Source organism: Chironomus tepperi, unplaced genomic scaffold (assembly GCF_022539635.2).
Source record: "Chironomus tepperi strain 1889 unplaced genomic scaffold, CSIRO-AGI_Ctep_v1 contig_362, whole genome shotgun sequence".
In the NCBI taxonomy this organism is placed as follows: domain Eukaryota; kingdom Metazoa; phylum Arthropoda; class Insecta; order Diptera; family Chironomidae; genus Chironomus; species Chironomus tepperi.
The window spans coordinates 1-12806 of NW_027226484.1; positions in this window are offsets into that span (position 1 = coordinate 1).

Sequence of the window (12806 nt, forward strand, 5' to 3'; positions counted from 1 at the left end):
CCCCCCCCCCCCCCCCCCCCCCCCCCCCCCCCCCCCCCCCTCCGCAGTCTTGAAGAATGATGAGGCAGGAGCCAAAAACTGCAGGTCTTTGCATCTAAAATGCATTTGATGCGGCCTTACAGTTCTTTGTCTAACCCTAAAGGATTCAAAATTTTTGTGTTTCTGGGTTTTTTCCTGCTTGTTATTGAATTTACTAGTAAATTTTTATGATGTATGAGTTTTCATTTTGTCTTTGATGGCCACTTCGTACGGATCAGTAGTGATCCGTGGCTTCTTTCAGTTAGTGTCTTAAATATGCTCTATTGCTGGCTGTCATTTGCTAATTGTTAGTACCAAGTGCTATGTACACTGTCTCTATCAACAGTCTCCTTCCAAGAATTCTTCAAAGTCATCCTCGTGCTCTTTTGCCATCTACAAAATCTGACTTAAAGACTTTATTAATATGAGCATCATTAGCTCTCCTAGCAATGTGTATGATTTATGAGTCGTTTTCTTTTTGTCTTCGTTGTTGTTCCAGTCCTGTTCACCTTAAGTTGCTATCTTTAAACAATTTTATTTCGATGTTTGATTGTGAATTGAATAAAATTTAAGATTTCAATCCTTGTTAAAAAAGGGGGAACTAATAAAATCCTCTGACTACACCCCAGTCGTCCAACATATTTACAATGTACTTAACTTCTTAATCTTCTTTTTATTACACTAAAAAACACTTTTTTTATAAAATTTTGAAATTTATTAAAGTTATCAGCAAAGCTGCCCTTGGCAAAAATGAGCACGAAGTAAAACTTTATTGTTTTTCCGTTCAAATTTTTCCATCAACTCGGTTAAAAAGGAAATATTAAAGTAAGATTAATGAAAGTGGCTTCTGTTACATTTATTCATAATAAAAATTACTTTTTTACTTCTCATTTCAAAGTAAAAGTGAAAGAAAATTTTTTTCACTTTGTTACAGACGTCAACGACACTATCGTGCTGATTAAAAGTTTGAAAATGTAATTATCTGCATAAAAATGGGAAAAAAGTTTTCTCTTTGAAATTCGTAATTTTTACATCTTTTTTAATAGGAATAAATTAAATTCATGAACTTGATGTTCTACATTTCATTTCACAAAGCTTAATTACATGTTGTAGGATGTCAAGAGTAAGGAATTGCATACTTACTGACACAGTTCTTTGATGAATAAATCTCATATTTCCTGTGTCAGCTTTTCACAAGCTTCACTTCAGATTCTTTTGGATATTAATGTTAAGTGAACTTTTATCGTCACATAATTATCGACCTTTAACTTTGTGCCTCTTGCGTATTAAGCTTAGAATAATATTTATTAGGTCAATTTCCTATACAAAAAGTCTACGGATTCTGTTTTGTTCAGTCAAACGGAAATTTCAGATCGATGTGTCAGGTGGATGAACTTTGACATTTGTAAAATTTCTTTAGATGAGCATATTGTGATTTAAGAAGAGCTTGATAGATTGATTGTTTTGTGTGCTTATAGAAAGTGAAGCTTTGATGTAAAATAATCCTACTTTCAAGGTGCTACAGAGAGGCAAAATGTGTTGAAATATCTAAAAATGGTGTAATCAGGTCGGTTTGACTCTGGGTTAGTGTTGGGATTAGTAAAATCTGACACAACGATATAGTCATGCTGCCTGCGGGCATAGTTTTCCGACTTTTTCAAGCCGTGTACCGACTACTTAGTACCAAATTTTAAAATCCGAAAAGTCTAACTTGTTCTATAGTTCACTGCTCCGTCATGTAAGAGCCCTTGATCTTGACTCCTAATTATGCCCCTAATTATGAATTTTTAGAACTTCGTTACAAAATGTCCATGCAAAACAATTTTTTTGTATAGGCTGTTACAAAATTGTAGACCCCATATCCTCCTTAAATAGCGACATAATAAGTGAACGGCTTCTACCAAAATTTATGTAAAAATTCAGAAATTTTTCAAAAGATCTTACACTACACATACTACACATACACTCATTTAGGTGAAGATGCTGATTGCCTGCTAGAGCTGTTTTCTGAAATCTGTAGCAAAGTGCTGCTTTGGTCAGATTAATATAGTTAGAAGAAACAAATTCTTTGTCATCATCAAGACACAACTTGAATTCAATGAACTCGTTTTTAACCCACAATTTAAAGCTTAAGAATTCTTATTTAACAAAGGATCCTGACAGTATCACCACAAAGAGAGCTTTGGCTATATAGCAACTTTCCCGAGCGGCACAATGCAACGATTCGCATTTTTCACTGTAAAAATAGATCAAAATCAGCTGATGGTAAGTTACCATCTTTCAGTTAATACCGGAATGTGACTATGTTCTAACAAGCATACCGTGCTGGAATTATGGATGAATCCATTGAGCTTAAAAAAGGACCTGTAAAAGAAGTCATCAAAATTCCACAAAATTATTGTTGTTTATTCACTTATAGCATTTTTATTTATCTGCTTTTGTTTTTCTTTTTACAATCTACAAAATTTCTCTCTTTTCAATGTGTTTTTTTTTCACTTAATTTATTCTTCATTTTTTTGCAAATTATTTACTTAATTCTTTTTTTCATTTTAAATGTGATTTTATACGATAGAAGAGTAAATAAAGGATGTACTTTTTTCACATAATTATGTACTTATTAGTGTTTTTTTTTTCATTAATAATTGTAAAATTATTTATGCACAGAAATTTACAAAGAACTTAAATAAGGTATGGAAATTAAATATGAAAATTTAATATTTTGTTAGTTTTTAAATCTTATCATTTTCGTCCCGAGGAGCACAAACATTTTATTTGTGGATTTCGTGTGGCGACCATGCGGAATTTATCGAGATTTATGCACCATTTTTTATATTTATTTGTAAAAATTTTTACGCGAGTTTTTTTCAAATTTTTATTCGCGGATAATTTTTTTTATGCTGCTCGGGTTGATTACTTTGAATTAAACTGTATACTGCTTAAGTATGAATTTTTTTTTATTTATTTATTAACATAAAAACATAGTTTTTCTTTATAAATAGGAGGATAATTTTCATCAATTTTTTTAATTTTTTTATAAATTCTCGAATTAAATCTTTTTTTTTGTTCCATTAACATTTTTTTATACAAATTTCTTAGTCGAAAAAATGTGTCATTTAATTGATGAATTTATTAATATTTAACCATTTACATATAATAATAGAACACAGCCCACCTTTTTACGTCATTTTTTTGTATGACCTTTCATTCAAATTTTTTTAAATAGTTTTTTTCTTCTTATTTTATTTAAACTTTTTTTGGGGTGAGTTGGAGATGTGACTGATGGAGTTTTTTGGGTCTAGGTCTAGAATCAGGGCTAATCAAACTATGTTGCATTCTTTACACAACTTTATAGCAAGCAGATAGCAATATGATCTTCAGATTTATCACCTGAATTACGATAAACACCACATTTCAACATATCGATGAATAGATCAAAAATCTAGGCTTTCATGACTTTACTATGGTTCGGACTTGATTTAAGTCAACAGTTACACGGGTCTATGGCCGAATTTTGGTTGATAAACCGATTTATGCTATATAGGTAAGTGCTTTAATTAAAATGCAAATTTTTGAATTTTAAACATTTTTGAAAGATGCTTAAAATTTTATGAATTTGCATTTAAAGTGAAATTCGTGCCTTTCAGAACTCAAAATTTTATTATGTCTTCTGCTGAATATTTTGAACGCCACTGATTTAGATAGATTTAGATTTGGAGTAATTTGGTATATGAAAGCAGTTTTGCAAGTTTGTTAATTAATTGATCTCATTACAAAAATAGAAAAATATGAGTCATATTACTTGACCAAGACTAATTCGGGATAAATTGTGTAACTGTGCACATTTGACTGGATGTAAATTATTGACTATCTTTGAATATCATTTGTTTTGGCTCTAAACCCGGAAGGCACTGGCATAGATGTGACACACGGAAATGCCAGAATTGAGTGAATTCAGTTCTCAAGCCATATTCGATGAAATCCAGCTTCAGGCCAGAGTCAAATCGAGCATGCGGATTTTCAGATAATTAGACCATGTCAACTTTTCCGCATTTTTCTAATGAATTGTTTGACGTCAATAAGCTGTTGAACTTGTTTCTGTACTTGGCTTAACATTTTCCTAAATCAACTCGAGTTTCAATGGAGTCGAGTCGACTCAAATCCACCTCAGTCTGCCTTCAAATTTTCAAATTCAACAGCCCATAACAGTGTTGTCCAAATTATTTGACCTACGGCACATTTTGTATGTAGACTCTGAAGCACGTCAGTGTGCCCCGGCACAATTTGGACAACACTGGTTCACAGGATCTGCCAAAAGCTCATAAAAATTCAAAAATAGATCACAAATTTACAACCAATTCTTCAAAAATAACTTCTTAAAATCATCAGCAATTCCAATCCAATCATTGACCCAAAAAAAAAGATCAGTCAAACGCCAACCCAAATTTTTTTATTCATCATATTTAATTCAAAAAGTAACTGATTTCCCATTTTAATTTCATTTTGATTTGATTCACAAATAATAAAAAAGTAATAAAAACATTTTTCAGATTTTGTGATGGGTGAAAATGGAATCATTTATGTTTCAAGGACATTCAACTGTGAATCCCTTTTTTTAATAGAATAAAAAAAAAGATTATGTGAGTTTAGGATGAATGAAAAGAACAAAAATTCATTCAGTGAACTTTCGAGTGTCGAGTGATGAAGCAGTTTAGGGATTTATGGTTTTAATTCCAACGAATGGAAATAAAAAAAATTTAAAATGTATTTGAAATAAATTGGATGCTATTCCTTGAACTTTTTTTCTGTTCAAATGTTAGCACACTTTGTGTATCGTTGTGGTTGCTTTGTAGAGTTTTACATGCTAAGACGTGTTGTATGAGTTGATGAAATTGAGTCAAAATGGAAGTAGATTTTCGTGGATTAAAGGGGTTATATGTAAAAGAAATGGCAGTGAATGTAAGCTGCATTTAAGGTTATTCGAGTTGAGTCTAATTTGAGGGTTGCGAGAGAAATGGATGAATTTTTTAGAGCTCGAAGGCTGCTCGTCCTCGAACAAACATGGAGCATACTCATAAATCATGAGTTTATTCACAAAATTGAGCATGCTCAATTCTATTGATTAAGAATACTCATGAAAATGCTCATTTAGGTGACTAGACTCATTTGGATCAGGCTATACTCATTAAGATGAATCACAGCAAATCAGAATCGACTAAAATCGATCATTCCACAAATTCTGAGTCATTGAATGATATTAATCAAATGTATCATTTAATCGAGTTAAAAGCCTTTCATTGTATCAAATACAAGCATAATCCAGACTTAATGTTTCATTCTCTTTGTATTCCTTTGGAAAGTTGTGTTGAACTCAAATCTTAATGCTAATCTGCCGATCAATCATAAATATTTGTATCAATATATCAATTTAATCTATAATTGATCAATCAAGCTACTCTTTGGTTTCATAAAATGATCCAAAGTTGATTTTGTGGTGAATTTTAATGTTCTAAGACAAAATTGACAAGCGGTACTCAGCGATAGAGTCAGCTTCAGGAGCCGACTGAGGGAGGCCATCCAATATGCACACTTGATCTGTACGTAAGTAAGTAAATTAGTCAAAATGTACCGGTAATACAGCTGGATATAACAGTGTCGGCAGGGGCATATTGACCCCCAAACTCACACCTTTTCTCATTTTTTGAATGAATTATTCAATTTTCTTGGACTTTTTGTGAAAAAATTTGAAACTCATCCACAAAAAATTTCTGACTAAGTCTTTGGGCGTCGGCAGAGCATCCTCGCATCTAGCCGCTTACACAGTGGCATATCGGCGCCCTAGTGACTTCATTGTACTGCTCGGGCTTCCTCTGATGATCCTAATATTTCCAAATCTCTTCTCAGCCTACCTCAAAAGTCTCCAATATGCTGAACTCTTCAACCCCCCATTACTCAAACATCCACTCCTCTAAGCTTAACTCATACATCATGCTTTATTAAAAATTTTCTTCTTTTTATTGATGACGGCAATTTGTCAATCTAAAGTCTTTGCCAATTTATTTCAATAGCAACATTTTTCTGATACTTTCAATCCTTGCCAAAATGTTGATAAATGTGTGTGAAATTAAAAAAAATCCATTCAACCTTAACCATTTCAAAACTGTCACTCGAATGTCCTTCAAATAAATTTTGATAGAAATTTAGATATAGAAATGGAACTAAAATTTGTTTAAAGTATGCTAATAAAAGTAGCTCTTCAAATGAAATGCTAAATTTTATCTAAAAACGATTCAATAATTTTGAATATGAATTGCACTAAGGCAGTGCTGTCCAAACTGTTTTGTGGCATGGAACATGTTTTGGTAAGCCTTGATTGAAGCCGCAAACGATTCATGGCATTTTCTAGTAATTTCAGCGGTACTCGAATGTTCCGCGACACACATTTCGGACAACACTGCACCAACGAATTGGTTACATTTCATCAGCGATAAAGAAATAAAAGAAAAGTTCTTGAGCAAGTCAAGAAAAATTTTCAAAATGAGAATTTTTATATTTTCTATACCGAAAACCTTTTGTGGCTTCCATTGTATTTACTGCCGTAGGGTTAAAAATATCTCGTAATATTGAACCTCAACAGTAAGTTTTCTTCTTTTTGAACGTCTAAACGGATAATGCACATAATTTTCTTATTACATATTTTATGGGGGTAGGAATAGGGGGCGGTAAGCAGCTTTGATGCTTTACGAAAATTGAAAATTCCAAGTCAATGTGATTTTTTTTTGAACATTTCAAGGTAATATTGTTGTATTTCGATGTATTTTATGTAGATTTCAGTCACATCCAAAGAGACTTAATGAACTTTCAATCATCGAAAGACATCAAGACATGCTTTTACACGACAGAATTCTTCCTTACCAGAATAAATTATTTTTCCACCAATTATTCATCGTTGAATATTTTGTTTTGTTTATGCTGTCTTTAATGGCTTTTTTGGGGTCGTTTACATAATGACGTTTATCATGAAATTGAATGTTTAAGGTAGGTTTTAAGATATGCAACCTCTAACAGGCAAAGTGTAAGCTATCATGGCACATAATGACCACTACGGTATCTGTAAACGGTCTCGTTGCCAGTTAGGGAACTTAAAGTGTTTAACAGCTCCGTATAAAACAGCGGAGAATGCAGCCCTATCAATGGTCATAGTAGATCATCTAATTTGAAGCTATAGTGACTAAGGACTTTCTAGAAGGCATTTTTTACAGAAAAGAGCAAAGAATTTGTCATCAGACAGTTGTGACTCTGACATTTGACCAAATTCGACAAATTGCAGAGTCACGCTGGCCACAAGTCACATTTTTTGGTTTTTTAACGTCATGTGCTTTCCAAATAGGCACTGTCAAGGGACAAAACCTGATTTTATTTCTAATGTAGTTCCTACACCCTGAGTAGACTAAAAAACATTAAAATTATGATCCGTCCAAAAATACTGGCCTACAGGCTAAAAGAACTTTCGAAAGTACGTCTAAAACTGCAGACTTGTAGGTTATTGGCCAAACCTAAGTTAAACCTAGTCACGAATTGAACATTAACTTCCTTTGACAAGTTTTAATGTATTTTTGTACTCTAGGAGCTTCTTCTCAATATGTCTCAATATTTAGCATGTCAAAGACATCTGCTGGTAATAACATCATTATACAGATGACCTTTGCAGTCTACCTGAATGACTGGATCAATTCAGACAGCAAATTTCTTGTTATTTCAATCTCTGCTTCTAACTTCCCATCATTATTTATAGATAAACGTCATTAGTAAATGCCCCATTTAAAGACCTTAAATTACATCATTTTCAACAGCATAAAAGTTTTTTTTTTTTCTTCTCTAAAATGCAGTTCTATTGAACACAGGAAAGAAAACACGGAAGAAAGGAAGCGGCAACAAAAAAAAATGTTCTTCCTTGCGCTTTTTCACATTTAATTTAATTTATTTTTCTGTAATTTTCCTATTTTTTTTATATTCTTACCGTAGCGAATAAGATAATTTCAAAAATGGTCAAACATTGGATGATGATGATGATGATGATGATGAGACAGACTGACATTAACTATTATGAGTATAATGATGATGACGAGAGAAATTTCTTTTGTATTTCCGCAAAACTACTTGTTAAAAATTATTCATTATCTTCAATTTTTTTATATTTTTTTCGTTCTGCTTGTTCAGCAATGAATTTAATAATAATTTTAATATTCCTGAAGACTTGTGGCTTTATAATAATTTTTTTTTCGCATTTTGTGGCAGTTTCAATTTAACTTTTTTTTTGAAGAAATTTGAAATTTATAACTTTACTCTTTTTTTTTTGTTCCTTATTTTCTGTTGTGTAAAATTGTAATTTTTTATTTTTTATTTTATTTTTATTTTTCATGCGTAAGAAAATAAATTTTCCATCCTTTCGGGCTTCTTTTGTTTTTTGTTTCATGGTTTTCACTTACTTATCGTGACGTACAAAAATATGTTTCTGTTTCAATGCTTTTCTCAGTTTTATTTTATTTTATTTTATTTTTTACATTTATTTTGTATATATCGCGGCAGTGGGCGAAGTAAAGTAACTCTATTTCATTTTTAATGATACTATGTAATAAGTTTCATGCTGCTGCTATTGACTTGTTTTGGGGTTAGATTTTGGTAGATTTTTGGACGATTCCGAAGCTCGACTCGATTCGACCCGACATGACTTCATTCATTTTGAAGGATTTTGAAGGAAGTTTAGCTAATTAAGGCTGATTTGATAAAATGAGTTTCAATTACTTGAATAATGCCTTAAAACTTTTCATTAGCATTAGCAGATGCAGAGCGACACAAAATATATCACGACTATTGGCAGTCTAAATTTACATGAATTCTAAACATCGTAAGACTTTCATATAATTACTGAATATAGCGATGTTTCGCATCGGGCTGTTTTATAGAAGACTCGAGCAATTAGAAGCAGCTTTCAGACTTGAAACAAACGAAAAAGCTTTTAAGAAGCTTTTAAGTCATCGTCATGACCAAATAGCTCGATGGCCGGCTTTAGATCGTCATTTAGGCCGCGATCGGATCATAAACTTGAGTAACACTGAGCGATATATATGAAAATGGCTTCCAAATGGATGACACATGGAAGCGGAGTCCATTTAGCGTTAATAAATTTTCTAAAGCTCAAAGCTCAAAGTCGACTTGAATTTAATATGGAATCAAATCGACTATTTTTTACATGAAATCCGAGTAGGAATCACACTCTGCTATCATCGCTCATTGATATACCCTTGACGCATCATTTTTCATTTGTTTTGCTCAAAGTATGCATCTAACAGTCCATACTAACACTCTTAGGTAACAAAATAAGAGTTTTGAATGAATCTATCCAAATATCTACCAAACCAACCCTACAAAGATGAATTAAAGAAAATTTTATTGCACATAAAGTAAAACAAAAACTAAACTAAAAGAAAAACTTAAAATTTCATTCAAATTAAAAAGAAAATTTTAAAATGTTGCTGATAAAAATACTTTTGTTGAATTATATCTTTACTAAGTTCTGTTATATCATCGGCATAATTGTCACAATATTTTTGATAATTCTGCTTTAAAACTTTTCTAATTTTCGTTCCAAAAATAAGCTTCGGATAAAAAGAAATGGAATTAATTGTTAGTTGTTGATATACTTCTTATTTGTTAAATCCTCTCATAGAGAAACTAGAGAAATTCTATGTTTGGGCGTTGTAATCTGAAAATCGGTCAACTATCCTAAAATTGTAGATGGCAGCTTTAAAATTTCTTTACTGGAAGTTCTATTTTTAGCATAATTGAATTGAAAATTCAAATTTGTTCCCAAAGTTTAGAGTCGATTTTAAAATCAGATGGAAAAGTTGACTAGACTTCATGCACAATTACCTATCCCATGTGACACAAGACTCCATTTGGTAGTCATTTGGATCATATGTGTAACCCTTAGGCTCTTACAAACATGTAAGCAAATCATTTGATTCCTTGAAAAACTCTCAATTTCAACTAAAACACCACCTTAGAGCTTTACAAGCATTAAGCATCTGATCCAAGCTTCCACAAATAACGAGCTTACTCAACAATTTTTGAATTTTCATTTTAAATCCTAACAAAATTACGTCAATCTCGAATTAAATTCATTTTGCATGATTTCGTGGAATATACGGAAGCTTTCAAGAAAAGCGTATGCTCAGCGAAGTCGTTCTCACATACGTTTTTAATACAATACATTTCAAGGTTTTCTAAAGCCTTTAAGATGACAATGGTAATTTTTAGAAAAAAGTTTTAAAGCATTTCTGTGGCATGTGTGTGCTTTGTTTTCAGAGTTGGCAGTTTGATTGAGTGATTGATGGGGCTGCTTGTGATGGGAGTGGGACTTGAAAGGTTGTAAGCTTTTTTGCTGCTTTTTAGGAGTTTTCTGAATGAAAATTGATCTGTTTTTTGGGAATTTTGAAGACTTGAAGTAAATTTTGGCAATATCAAGCAACTGAACATTCATTTTATGCCATCATAGGCTGATTCTTACTGTTCTGAAATGGAACGGACCAGATGTACAACTTTAGAATGCTAGGAATACTAGGTATATCTAATAACTTCAGTTCAGCGTGAATCTGGCGTTATGCTGGAGTTAAGTCAAATAAAGCACCAAATCATTCGGGACTGTTCTATTGAACTCTGATCAGTATAGTGCTGCAATTGTTTTATAGAAATTGATCTCAGATACAATGTACAAGAGCCAGACGCTACCATAAAAACCGTAAAATTTATGATCTGATTGTGTCTGATCCATGACATTTTTTGAATTTTATGGATTTTTTGAGAATATTTTCTAGTTTTAAGCTTATATGACAAATTTAATTAACATTTAGTGATGAATACTAGAAAATAGTCCAAAACAGCCACCAACTCTGTTGTAATTTCGACTTCATTTTCAGCCCACTTGTGCCTCAAACACAATATTAACAGAACATGTAAAAATAATCAACATCAAAAAGAAGGCAAAAAATTGAAATAAAAAATTACAAGTCAAGAATTTTTCCACAAAAAAATAAAATGTTTCAAAAAACAAAAGCTTCATGTACATCCACAGCATTGAAAATGATAAAAAAAAAAGTTTCGTCGTGCAAAATATCGAGTTCTTGATTTTTCTCTTAAAAGTTTGCGGTATGGCTATATTTTAATAATTATTTTTTCAGTTAATATAATTTAAACATACAAGATTCTTTTGAGTTGTAGTCGTTTGATTCTGAGTTGTATAATAAATATCGAAATTGTATATTATGTACCATGTAATATAAATATTTTTTTTTTCGTTTAATTTAATATATAATTAATAATAATTATATTAATTTTTATCTGACATTCTGCACATTTGTCTCATTTTAATGTTGTACAAATATAATGAATTCTTTTTAATCCGCATTGCATGCGTTCATCCTTTAATTGATAAATAATAAATGTTTCATGAATTTGTTCATGTTTTATTATTTTATTTTATTTTGTATGCGAATTCCCTTGAGTTGTGGAATTCAGTAATCAGATTATTAAATTTGTGTTCTGATCTTTCATGTTGTTGGATTCATTTTTTGTTCGGTTCATCACGCGACATGCTGACATGGTCAAAAATGAAGCAAATTTGGGAATGAACATTAATTGATGTTAATTTTAGGGATTTTAAGATTTTATGTAATTTTTTACGATTTTGGATGATTCCTAGCCTGAGAGACACTAATGAGAAGGCTCCGTCATGGAATTTCAAACGTTAAAGCCTTATGGACCCCTATGACTGCTAAAATTAGGCGGCTTCCATTTGATGTTAATAAAATAGGTTTAGTGAAGCTTTAAAAGCTCCGTATATATATAATGCTTGAAGAGCCCAGCCTTATGAGCTGGAGGGACTGTGATTTTAAATCTGTTGTAACACACCCTTTAAACCTACAGTTTATAGTGGGATCCGAAACAGTTGCAAGCTCTGCACATTGCAAAGACACGAGTACGTCATAAGACCTGATGTACCCTGCAATGTACCTAGTTACTATACGTGTGCGCAAGATTTTGTAATGAAAGTCATCCAAATACTAGTATATCCTTGTATACCTAGCAGTGGAGACACATATGTCCCAAAGACCTCAATCCATCAACACACGAACCGAGCTTCCATAACTAGAACGGTGAAAATGGAAAAAGAGCTTCGAAAGTTGGACATTGCCTAGAATTGAACCCAGGACCTTTGGCACGTAAGGCCAACGCTCTACCATTTAGGCTACTGATGCCATTTCACCGCTTAAAAAAAAAGCTACATGATGGAACCTCAAATGTTCCTTAGCGGAGTTTTCTTCATTTGTGTCGCTCAGGTAATTCTCCTCAGCTTAACATCATTTCCATCAATCATTTTCCAAATTCAAATTTTCTTGACCATTTACACAACAACAGTAGTTTGGATGCAAGACTTGTTTCTGCATGCGAATACTTGCATGCAATTGTCGAACCTTTAAAAATCAATCCAACTCCATAAAAGTCAACAAATCATCGAAGACTCTTCATTCAGTCATTTTTCTTCCTTTTATTGAACCTTTTACATTTCTTATTTTTCATTTCAGATTTGTGGAAAGCATTAAATGCACTTAGATTATGTACTGCGAATTTTCTAACAATTTTTAAATATAAAAGACATCTTTTCAAGAATTAAAAATTGTATAAGTTTTGTTCCTCCAATGTTTGACCATATTTTAGTTATCAATTGTGAA